Raw genomic sequence first — 12,325 nt, forward strand, 5'->3', positions numbered from 1 at the left:
ATATTGAGAAAGGGGAAAGCGAGGTGCTCTCTTGAGAGATCTTAGACAGGGACTTCACCAGAGAAGGGGTGCAGGGAGGCGTTTTTACACCGAGACCTCTCGGGATTCCTCAGAGACAAATCATCTGACCAGGAAGTGTGCCCTTGAGCTTGTGGCCTTCCTCGCTCTTTTCCCTGACACCCTGCCTCCTCTGCGGTGTTTGCAGGGCAATCCAAGCCAAGTCTGCTATTTATAGAGCAAGAGCAATTTTACCACAGGGTGTGGGGTTTAATTTAAAAAGGCGTCAAGGAGCGAGGGGCAGATGGCTGAGCAGGCAGCGCCCCTGGTTGACCTTGTCAGAGCCCACTGCCGTAGTTTCGGTTTTAGGGACCCGAAAACGTGCCCTGAGGATGAGCCCTGCTGAGGTGAGGCTCTTTGGGAAAGAAAGAATAAATTGATATGCCAAGTACCTGCTTGTTAATTTCTAATTGATCTGTGACCGGCTTGGGAAATGACATTGGCTGTCGGCTTAGAGACTGTTTTCTGAAGGGCTGTTCAACTAGATGGACTTGGTTATATATGTTACAGGGTATTAGATTTGGAAGATCTCAAACTAAAGGACTGGGGAGGGAGGGAGGGAGGGAGGGAGAGAGAGGGAGGGAAGGAACCTGAGGACATTCCTCTCTCAACCCATATAGAACGAATGGCCAACTCCTGCTTATCCCACTCTGCCTTCCCATAAGAGGCTGCAATCCTCCTTTTTCTTAGGGCCTCTCTTTAACTGGTTATTTTGTTGATTTCCTGGGGACATCATAATAAGATAACAAATGCTGCCTGGCTTACCAGAAATTGTTCCACGATTCCAGGGGCTGTAAGATTCAAGGGCGGTGTTCCCTCAGAAGCCACCGGGAATCTTTCCCTGCCTCTATACAGCTCCCAGTGTTTTGTTTGTGATCCTGGACACTGCTTGGATTGCAGGTGCCAGCTCCAGTCTCTGCCTTTTTTGTCACGCGGCTGTCTCTCTCTTTCTCTGTGGTCCTGGCTGGCCTAGAGCTCATAGAGTTCTGCCTGCCTGCGCCCCTGGAGTGTTGGGGTGAAAGGTGTGCACCACTACACCCAGCCTTGTGTCTTGTAAGGACACACACTCGTCACAGTGGATTGGGGTCTACCCCTTGCTGTTACGATCTGCTCTCCACTGAAGACATCTGCAGCAGCCCTCTTTCCAAACAGGGCTGAATTCTGAGGTATTGGGGGGGTGAGGACTTTAACTAGGAGGCTGGTTCCTATAGTACCCACAGGTCCTACGGTCTGTATTAGTTTTACTTGGCTCTTTCCCTTGGTTGTAGGAAGAAGTTAAAAATGAATTGATAGCCAAGCTTTACCTAACACCATGGAAACTCCTACGATCAGATCCAAACGATCAGATCCAGTGGAATTAGCCCATTTTTAATAGTTCCCAGGTATAATTGTTAATTTGGACTGCCCCATGGGATGGCTATATATTTGATCAAACATCATTCTAGGTATTTCTGTGAGGGTGATTTTGAATGAATTTATTAACATTTAAACTGATAGACTAAATCCACCAAGTTGTCTTCCCCAATGGGGATGGGCTACATCCAGCTATTTAAAGGCCTGAATAGAACAAGCCTAAGGAATTTCCCTAAGGAAGAGGAAATCCATCCTTCCTGTGTGCCTTTGAGTTGGGATGTAAGTTTGTGCCTGACTTCAGACCTGAATGAAAGTGCTCCTGAGTCATGAGCTTGCTGTCTTTTGAACTGGAACCAGAGCAAGTGGCTTTCAAAGGGCCTCCACCTGGCTCAGGACTTGTCAGCCTCTGGATCTCATGATTCTTGTAACATATTCATATAAGTCTCTTTATATGTACTCTATAATCCCATATATCCAATTTACAATTCTATTTACGTGTGTGTGTGTGTGTGTGTGTGTGTGTGTGTGTGTGTGTGTGTGTGTGTGTGTGTCTTTTAGGTGCTGTTTCTCTGGAAAATTCTAACCAATACACTAAGTATTCCTAATATGCAGTCAAATTTAAAAACCACTGACATATAAATCCCAGACAAGTCAATGATTAATGCTATCTGGGGAGTAGGGTTTACAAAAGCTGTGACATTTGAAGAGGTCCAGAACAAATGAGCTAGCTGAATGGGGAAAGTGCCTAAGAAGGGCAACAGGGAAGAGAAGGTGGGAAGAACAGTATCTTCGGAGAAGCAGCTAAGACAGATAGGCTGAGCCTGGATGCAATCCTGCACCCGGTGCCATGGTTAGGCCATGCAGAAAGCTGTTATTGAAAAGTTTTGCCCAAAGCAATCACATATCACTTGTGTGTTTCAGAAAAACCAATCTGAAAGATATGGAGGAGAGGGGCAAAGGAAAGGGAGAGAGCCAATCAATGAGAGGACTAGATGTTTGTGTCTGCCCCAAACCTACATGTTAAAGCCTAAACCCTACAACGTGATAACATTGGAAAAGAGGATATTTGGAAGATAATTAGGTTTCGATGGAGTCGAGAGTCTGGAGACTTCCTGGTGGAATGAATGCCCTTAGAAAGGGAAAGGACATCAGAGCTTTCTGTCTCCTTCATCCGAGGGCTCAGTAAGAAAGCAGCTGTCTATAAGTCAGGGTTTCTCACCAAAAGCTAAGCAAGACATGCTGTGGTTATGAGCTAGAGCAAACAGATTTTAAGTGTGTGTTAGAGCCACATTTACTCAGATTTGGACAACTCGACTTGGGAATTGAGGAGGAGGTGTCATATATGACTTCAAAGTCCCCAACTTACGTTATGGAGAAGACGGTGGTGCTAAGATTGGGAACACAGGAGGAGAAACAGATTTTGTGGAGGATGTCATGAGTTTGGTGCATTTAAATTTGAGGTACCACGGGGCATTTGTTCAGATGTATCCAGGGAGCTGATAAAAATAAGTTTCTGGCCTTCAATAAAGTGGTTGTGCTCTTTATAGAAGGAGACTCAGGAATAATAGAATGTTGATGATGGCAGAATTAATGGGTAGAATAATCCAGGAAGAATGTGAAGGGGCTGGAAGCGAGAGCTTGGGATATGTAACTGTTTGAGGGACATGTGATGGGAGCGGTTCCCTCAGGGCTAACAGGCAGTCAAAAGAGAAGCATATGAAAATGGCTAGAGGACATCTTCACACATCAAAGTAGGAGGGGTTTATCATGAATTATTAATCAATGGTAAGAATGAAATCATATCCCACAACTGAAGGAGAATGGACATGGGATAGACTTGGAAAGGAAATCCAGAACTTATTGCAAAGTATCTAAATAGCAAAGTATTCCCTTCTAATCAGGGGCAAAGAGGAAGGACTTCTGTGGTGATTTGAAAGAAAATGGCCCCCAGAGAGAGTGGCACTATTAGGAGGTCTGGCTTTGTTAGAGTAGGTGTGGCCTTGTAGGGGGAAGTGTGTCACTGTGGGGTGGGCTTTGAGGTCTCCTTTGCTCAAGTTATCCTCAGTGTGGTAGACAGTTCACTTCCTGTTGCCTTCAGATCAAGATATAGAACTCTCGGCTCCTTCTCTAGCACCATGTCTGTCTGCATGTGGCCATATCCTACCAGATGATAATAGACTGAACCTCTGAACTGTGAGCCATCCCAATTAAATGTTTTCCTTTACAAGAGTTGTCATGCTTATGGGGGTCTATTCACAGCAATATAAACCCTAAGACAACTTTCAAATTTCCAAATAATGATATACCTAAAATATAAGAATGCTTGATATTGTTGAATGTTTTAAAGATGTCCCCAGGGAAGGTGGGGAGGACAATAGCCTTGGATATCCCTGGGGTAAATGAAGAGAAATATAAGTGATCATGTTGTCTTTTAAGCAATAATAAATATATTGTGGAACAGAGAGCTGTTATCATAAAATTTAAAGAGTAAAAGAATTCAAGATAACATTTTCAGGTATGCCTGCGTCCAGCACATGCATTCTTCTTCTCTGCCACTAGAGGCGCTGTGTCGGACAGACTGAGTAGCTGAGGACTGCACACTTTTTTTTTTTTTCCATGTAAAAATACGTTTTATTGTTCTTTAAAAGGGTTCAGGATTTGGTTTTAAATCAGGCTGCACACTTTTGAAAAGTTTGACATCTCTCACCATGCCAAACTGGCTTCCATTAGCAATACTTCATTAAACCCAAAAGAAAAAAAGTTTTAATTTTGAGGGGGGGAAAAGAAAAGTCCAGTTCTGAGAACAGTTAACATTAGTCTTATTTAAAACAATATGAGGGCTGTTTTATGTCACTTTATCCACTCTGCTCCTCACACAGAACCAGGAATGTGACGCTATCTCAGGCAGGCATTGATACCGATGGACACCTGCATGCACATAGCCTCACGGGAACACATGTGCTCATGTACAAACGCACACACCAAACTTCTGAACATGTCAGGTGGAAAAGGGTTTGCTGGTATTGATCATAACCCCTGGAGTCAACAGTCAACCTAAACTTGGAAGGTAAGATAATTTTATCTTGAGTCTATGTTAAAGCAATCTATTGTCGTCATGTTCTGAAATAAGAGAATTTTGGGTTGCATCATCATTTTTTACTTTAAAATTCTAGAAACAATGTCAAAAAAAGGCATTATTTTTCATTTTCTGGGATGAAGCAGGAAGGACTCCACAGATTCGAATTTAGTTAAAAACAGAACAACCCCAGCAATAGTATAGAGGCAGTTCACAGTTTAAGCTGCCAGCCACCGAGGTACCATCAAGGAGATGTCCATCCTGCTGGCCTATCTGTACAAACAAAGTGGGAAGCTTATGGTTCTGCACAACACATTTCCACTGGGACAAGAAGATTCTAGGCCTGCACTCAGGGCTTGACACTCACTGTCAAGTAGGGAACATTTAGCTGAAGAGGGTGCCAGAGTCCCCGGAGATGCCTCTCCCCTGCAGCCTGGTCAACTGTCTTCTGCAAATAAGGAAAAAACAGTTTTTCTGTATCAGCACATTTAACAGAGACCCCGAAAAATGCTACCACATGATGCCATGAGCGGAGTCCCCTTGCTGTTCACTTTATCACTTGCCATTGCCTATGGGTACACACTCACTAGATATTGCTGCTTTTGACAGTGATTTCTTTTTCCTTTTTAATCTCAGAAGAATCTAGTAATAACAAGGTAATAGGTGGTTACACTAGCTGTACATACAGAGAGTAATTTGGAAAACCACCAGACGGCACACTTCTAACAAGGCAAATGCAAAAGCAAATTAGCTCACTAATTTACACTCCAACCTAGGAACATAGAGCATCATCATCATGGTAATCCAGGGACCATTTTTTTTTTTTTGAGAAAAAGTAAAAATTGAGAGAAAACTTGTCATTTGCCAGGACTTCATAAACCTTTGTAACCTGGTGGTTATGTCTTCAAGGGAGAGGGACTGTCCAGTTGTACAAAACATCTTTTCTACTATCAGAATACAAGGCAAAAGAAACATCCCTCCTTTGACTTGATGGGAACTTCGAGAAGTGGTCCTCCAGTTCTGTGTCAGCTCAGCTCAGTGACTCTTTGGTACACCAGCACACTTTGTCTAAAATATAGCAACAGCCCAATCCCTGTGGTGTGGTGATCGAAAACTGGCCCTACCACTTCAGAATCTTAATATGGCTTTTTTCCCTTCCCCAACACAATATTTTTATTAATTATTTGGGAATTTTATACACTGGACCTCATCACACTTGCTTAACATTCCTCCCCTGTCCACTCCCCGACCCTTGTGTCTTCCCCCACAAAAGCAACAAGTCCAGTTGGTGTGCCCAGATACTCGCTGGAGCATGGTCAGACTCCCAGTGGCCAGCCCCTTAAAGACAGCTGAGTCCTTCCCACCCTGACCCCTGACCCCCCACCCCCACCGCCACTGCCAGAAGTCATCGACTGTGAAGAGCTACACTTTAGCATCTTTACCACATATTTTTAAAGACTCTCTTCAATAGCTTCTTGTCTGGATTGTTTCTTTTGGGGGGAGGGGACTGTCACAGAAGCCCTTAATGTCTGATTCTCAGTTATGAGTCGGCAGTCATCCATACCACTGCAAAAGACGTTTCCTTTCCCACAGCACCCGGTGACAGCACAGAGCACAGAGATCAGCATGGCTTCTGGAAGCAACATGGATCATAGACATCAGCATGGCCTGCCCTAGTAGCACAGACTAAGGGCATCAGCATGGCCGCCTGCAGCAACATGGACCACGGTCATCAGCATGGTCTCCCACGGCAGCACGTACCACCACAGAAGTCTTTTGAGGAGACTTAGCCAGAAAAATGAATCCATTCTTCCTCTTGGATATCTTGTTGCTGAGTCTGGGTGATCATGGAGTTGGGCAGTTTGTTAGGGGGCGGGGCCTGCGTGAGCTCCAGGCTGCTGTGTACCACCTTGCCTTGGTGCCGCCCTGCACCTTGGGCAAGACCAGCATGCTTGCAGCCTGTAGGCCACACTGCTGCAGCCCCACGCTCTTCTCTTTCCACGCGGGGCGAGCAGCGCAAGTGGCGGCGGCAGCGGCAGCAGCAATGGTGGAGGCGGTAGCTCCACTATGGATCCCATGGCTCCTGATGCACCCTTTCTTGAAGGGAAAGTGCAACATGCATACAGCCCAGTGCGTGGGAACCTTCAGGTCTGTTCTCCTACTGGGATGGGCTAGATGACCTCTAGGGTTCTCCCTATCTCTGAAGGTCTAAGTGGCTGCTCCACCTCACCCACTATGACAGGTGGCAGTCATCCCTCACACCACTTCTGCCTCTGCATGCTTGACAGTCCTGGTCCGTTCAGAGGAGACCTGTCTTCTGTGTGAAGATTATTTAGAGGAGGCAAAGGCAAAGCCATCATCAGAGAAGGCTGGGAAGAGGTCCAGTCATGGCAGCCTTCAGCTGGGTCTAGTCCATGGCTATCCAGTGAACTGAATGTACTCTTCTGGGAGACCTTGGCAAGGTCAGCAGAAGAGTCACCCAGTTGAGCTCAGCTCTAATTGCAGAATCATGAGCAGAATGAAAAAGCTTTCGTCTTATGCCACTTAGTTCCAGGACAGCTTTCACACTGGTCTAGAAAGACAAAAAACAACTGCAATCATAATTCTTGAAAACAGAGGCTGGCAAAGGTTTCAGACTAAGTCAAGATCCTGGCCCTCTTCCATAGGGACGTGATGAAGCATGGTGGTGCCAACCTATATCTGTATGAACCAGTTTGTTTTGTAGCTTTGATGAGCAGGCCCTGCAGGCTGCGCTGCTGGGTCTCTCATTTGTAAATCTCCCCATCTATAACCACCATCTCCAACCACCTTCTTTGATGGTCTCCCACACTCTGGGTCCCCATCTATCTGCTCTAAGTTACTTGCTCTAGGGTCAAACACCATGCACCTGAGAGCAGCCCTGCGTCTTGGAGACTGCTGCAGCCATCGAAACCTGCAGGGCAATGGAAACTTTCACTCTCGTTCTTACCTGCACCCTCTGTGCCATGACCAACTTGTCCTTCCCTTTGTGGCCCTTGCCCCCGCTAGCCTGGTTTTCTCCCTTCTTTTAGGATCTGAGAGTGTAACAAACCTTTTCCAGTGGTGTGCCATACCTAAATAACAATGACATGCATTTTAAAACAGTGATCTGTGAGTATAAATGAGGGGACAAATCCCACAGCCAGTACCCCTCTGGCAAGTGAATAAGATGGACAAGGTAGAAGTGGCCGACAAGGACAGGATGTCACCTGTGTCACCCAGAGGGACTCTCCTCCCCACCACCAGCCTTTCATCGTGTGCCCTAATTTCTAAGGAGTTACATATTGTTCCACTGAAAATAAGTACTGTGTCTGAATGTTCCCCCATTAATTTGCATGATGGCTCTAGGAAATGATTTGTTGTCTCCTTTATACAGAAGTGGAAATCAAGGGTTAGGATAAATAAAATGCTGCAAGCAGAAGGAGACGCCAGCTTTTTTTTTTTTTTTGCTGTAATTCCCCAAACAGAATGCTTTTCGTAAATCGTCCCAATGATTTTTGGAAGTTCCATGGTTTGCCAACATTTCCTATCTGTGTATGTGTTATGTCAGACCTCAGCATGTCTTCTGAGTTAAAATTTGAACAATGAGATTTACATACTAAAACAAATTAATTACATTGATTTGTTTGTGTATGTGTGGGGTACCTACATGCCACAGTGTACGTGTGGAGGTCGAAGGCAAGGTTTTGGGAGTCTGTTCTCTCCTTCTTCATGTGGATCTCAGGCACTGAACCCAGGTTGTCAGGCTTTGTGATGAGGGCCCTTACGTAACCCTGGGCCGATTCTCCAAACTAAATTTCATAGTTTCAGTCACCTTTTTATTTTTACTATAAAAGTAGTCATTCTTGGTAACAGTTTGAAATAAAAGAATAAATTATAAAATTGCTCATAAACACTAAAAAACTAACCAGTTGATATTCTGGTGTATATCCTCCTAGTCATTTAAAAAAAGTATGTTGGGGCTGTAGAGATGGCTTAGCAATTAAGTGCTCTTGTATTATACAATATTATTTTAAGGTGTGTTACTTTTGTTTATGTTAGGTTGCATTTGTTTAACTCTGTGAAGCTGTGTTACTGTGCCTGTCTAAAACACCTGATGGTCTAATAAAGAACTGAATGGCCAATAGCAAGACAGGAGAAAGGATAGGCAGGGCTGGCAGGCAAAGAGAATATACAGAAGGAGAAATCCAGAAAGAAGGAGCCAGAGAAGAAGGAAGACACCAGGAACTAGCCACCCAGCTACACAGCAAGCCATGAAGTAAGAATAAGATTTACAGAAGTAAGAGAATGGGAAATGCCCAGAGGCAAAAAAGGTAGATGGTATAATTTAAGTTAAAGAAAACTGGCAAGCAATAAGCCAAGCTAAGGCTGGATATTTATAAGTAAGAATAAGCCCCTGTGTGTGATTTATTTGGGAGCTGGGTGGCAGGCCCCCAAAAGAGCCAAAACAACCAACAACACTTTTGCTGATCCTGCAGAGGACCTGGGTTCAGTTCCCAGTGCCCACATGATAGCTCACAACCTTACAACACCAATTCCAGGAGGTCTGATGCCCTCTTCTGACTTCTGTGGGTACCACACACTCATGGTACACATACATTCACACAGGCAACACATAAAATAAATATAAAAAAATGTAACCCAACAAGGATATATGAATGGACCTCTTACTACATTCATATATCATTGAGTCAAAGATGCACATTCTTAATATTTTTCAGACTTACTTTTTAAATTTCCCTCCAAATACTTATTTCCAGGTACCCTAGAGTCGTTTGGTCTTGATATAAAATAACTTACCACTACAGAATGTTCTCTCTGTGTGTGCAAGCATTCATATGCATGTGTGAGTAAAACAGAGTTCTTCCCATGTTAAAATGTAAGCAGAGTGCAGACTTTAGTCCATATATACAAGCTGATAAATGGAGATCTTAGACTGAAATGAGTATTCCAATCGAGAAAATCTGCTTGCCACAGAGTTTGCCCACCTCATAGTAGAGTGACCATTGCTTTCTGAGACATTCAGAACTATGGACAGCTGATTACCTACATACTTTAGATCACACACACACACACACACACACACACACACACACACACACACTTCAGAGAGAATGCCATCAAACAGTGCAACCTACGTCAATAAAGGAAGATTGTATGGAGGAAGTGCCATTTTATCAACTGTGAAGAGGTAGAGAAATATACAGCCCCACAATACAAACAGGAGACCGTGCCATGTCCCTGCACCACTTAGGCAAAGGAATACACTACTTACCCAGTAAGATCTAAAGAGTCGCCCAGATATACTCAGCTCCCCAACACCAGCCTTTCCTTGAGTCCCCTAAATTCTAAGTCATAATACTTCAGCTACAAACTGAACGGCCCATAGTTAAGATACAGCCAGAATGACCCAGGCATTAGCAAAGTTCACAGCTGAGCTCCAAGGAATCTAACAAGGACCCAGGGCCACCTAGAAAGACCTGAAGAGTGTGAAGGCATGCAGGGGCCTAAACAGGATAGAGTAACAGGAAACAGCCTGTTGTGGCCTGGGGACAGAAGGACACCTTGGCACAGAAGGACAGCGTAGTGTGTTCTGAGAACCCTGAGGTGAGAAGCTTTATTGGAAGTGGTCAGAGGGGTCCAGACAATTAATTGGGCTTATTGGACTGAAACGTTGAATTTCTTTCTCTGCTGGCCCCTTAACCACATGGGTCAGTAGCGTCTGTTCTAACAACGTGACTCCAGTAGAGAAATCACTGCATGTGAATACGCCTGGTCCCTCTTCCTCGGTAAGGTGAGTATCTGCGGCAGGCCAAGTACACACTGGCTCACATTCCTTCACAAGACTGTTTCTCGGTGGTGACCCTGAGGAAAGTCCTGGGTGCTGAAGTAAAGCACTCACTGTAGTGGCCTCTTCCCTGACACACTGTCACCAGCATCATCGTGGCTTTCTCCCCATGCCTGTCACTGAATTATGGTAATCTTTTCCAGTCATGAGTTTTAATCAGAGCTGAAGTCTCTGAGTTCCTGACAGCTCTGGAGAGCTGCAACCGCTCGAAGATCGACTTCACACTCTTCCCAAAATCCTAACACAAGCAGAAAGCTGGCGACTCTCACTAGCCCCGCCCCCTTCCCGCCAATTAAAAACAAGGCATCTCCCCTAAACAGCGGGTTTCATAGAAAGGGGGGGGGGAGGTAGAAAGTGCCCACTTCTCCATCGCCTTCCCCCAAGTGCAAAGCAAGAAACAAGGACCGTGGCAAAGGCTGTGCAAGGCGGAGATGTGACAATTTAGCTGCTCTTCTCCACAGGAAGCTAGCAAGCATCCCTTCGTCACTCTGTGTACTTGGATGGCATCATCAGGCATGTTTACTTCTCCAGACTTGGCTTGGAGCTGTGCACAGACATTGTCCCCGATCCCTGTTTGTGTCACCACCACAGGCTTGGGCACACAGGTCCTATGCACTCCCCTCTTAGGGGGTCATGAAGCAGAGAGGCACGTGGCCCTTCCTGCCTTGACTTCTTGTCATCATGTGTAATGAAAATTCCTTCCTGACTAAATAGGACCCCAGCTGTGTGGCTGCTTGGCTGCTGAGGCAACGTGTTTGGTAGAGGTCACTCAAGCTCCTTTCTGACACCACAGAGACAGCACAGTTCCAACCCTAGACAGCCCCTACATGTCTCCACTTTGTCTCCAGAGTTCTCTCGCCATCTCCAAAGCTGATGCCGACCCTCCTTTTACTGTCATAGTTCCGAGGGACCCCAGGGCTAGAATAGGTTTGTCTGGTATCTCACTTAGGCCTGTCCTTATTTATTCAAGCTCTCATTTGCTTTAAGGTCCCATTCTTAAGTACCTTTTACAGAAAGAGGTGACCTGAATAAATCAAGCCAGCCTCAGTTAGGTTGGGACAGGGCTCATCTCAGTGGCAAAGCACATACCTAAGAGGATATATGAGTCCTGTGTCTGATTCCCAACACCATGGGGGGAAAAAAACCATAGACATAGCTTATGTGGTAATAATCTGAAAATCCCAGTAGTCAAAACGAAGGTTTATTATCCATGCTGCATATCTGCCAGGTTACCAAAAGGGCTATATTTCAGAGCCAATCAGTAACTCAGAACATCACCAGTGACCCAAGCTACCGTCAGTATTGAGTCATCCCCATGAGATGAGGGAAGTCATCATAAATGGTACCAACCCTCTCAAGTTATTAGCCAGAATTAGTCATATAGCTTCATCTGACCAAAAAAGGGCTAGAAAAATACAACTTTCATCTGTGTATCTAAAGTCACAGGGCCAGAAATATTGATCAAGCTGCATAAATGACCACAAACTACCAGGTCAACTGCTTACTTTACAATAAGGAAAAAAAAAAAGGAATTACCCCTCTGGATCCTATTTGCTATTTGTGTTCCATTCTCATGTTCTAAGCAGGGATAACCAGAAAAGGAGGTGGGGGTGCTCCCGATTCATACCCTGTGTTTGCTTGATGTACTCAGTTCTCAAGGTGGCTTGCCAGAGAGAATCCAAAATTGCAAAGATACATACCAAAGATGAAAAGGATGTGTACAAAGAGTATGCTAAACTATTTAAATTTGGTGGGAGAGAGGGGCGCATTGGAGAGAGAGAGAATCCAAAGGAAGCTGAGACAGGAGTCTCAAAGGGACCGTGAGTGGACGAAAGGAAACTGGACACGGATAATTTGGGCGACTAGCTGGCAGTTTTCTGGAAGCAGGAAAAACAGAAGAGTCAGTGTGAAGATTATTGCATCAGGCTGAACATGAATCAGTTACAGCTTGGAGCAGAGTCTGAAGGAAAGAG

General features: G+C 44.9%; 1 long non-coding RNA gene across 2 annotated transcripts; it reads left to right on the top strand.

Moving 5' to 3' along the window:
• The first annotated feature begins 781 nt into the window (after positions 1-781).
• LOC121830194 (uncharacterized) lies at positions 782-9,116 on the top strand. 2 transcript variants are annotated; one of them, XR_013052149.1, is made up of 4 exons: positions 782-1,223; positions 4,290-4,477; positions 5,396-5,535; positions 6,080-9,116. It is a non-coding gene; the product is annotated as an uncharacterized LOC121830194 (long non-coding RNA). The 2 variants fall into 2 exon arrangements; XR_006073197.2 differs by lacking the exon at positions 5,396-5,535 and having other exon boundaries at positions 1,004-1,223; positions 6,080-9,115.
• The last annotated feature ends 3,209 nt before the right edge of the window (positions 9,117-12,325 follow it).

This window comes from Peromyscus maniculatus, chromosome 6 (assembly GCF_049852395.1).
Source record: "Peromyscus maniculatus bairdii isolate BWxNUB_F1_BW_parent chromosome 6, HU_Pman_BW_mat_3.1, whole genome shotgun sequence".
In the NCBI taxonomy this organism is placed as follows: domain Eukaryota; kingdom Metazoa; phylum Chordata; class Mammalia; order Rodentia; family Cricetidae; genus Peromyscus; species Peromyscus maniculatus.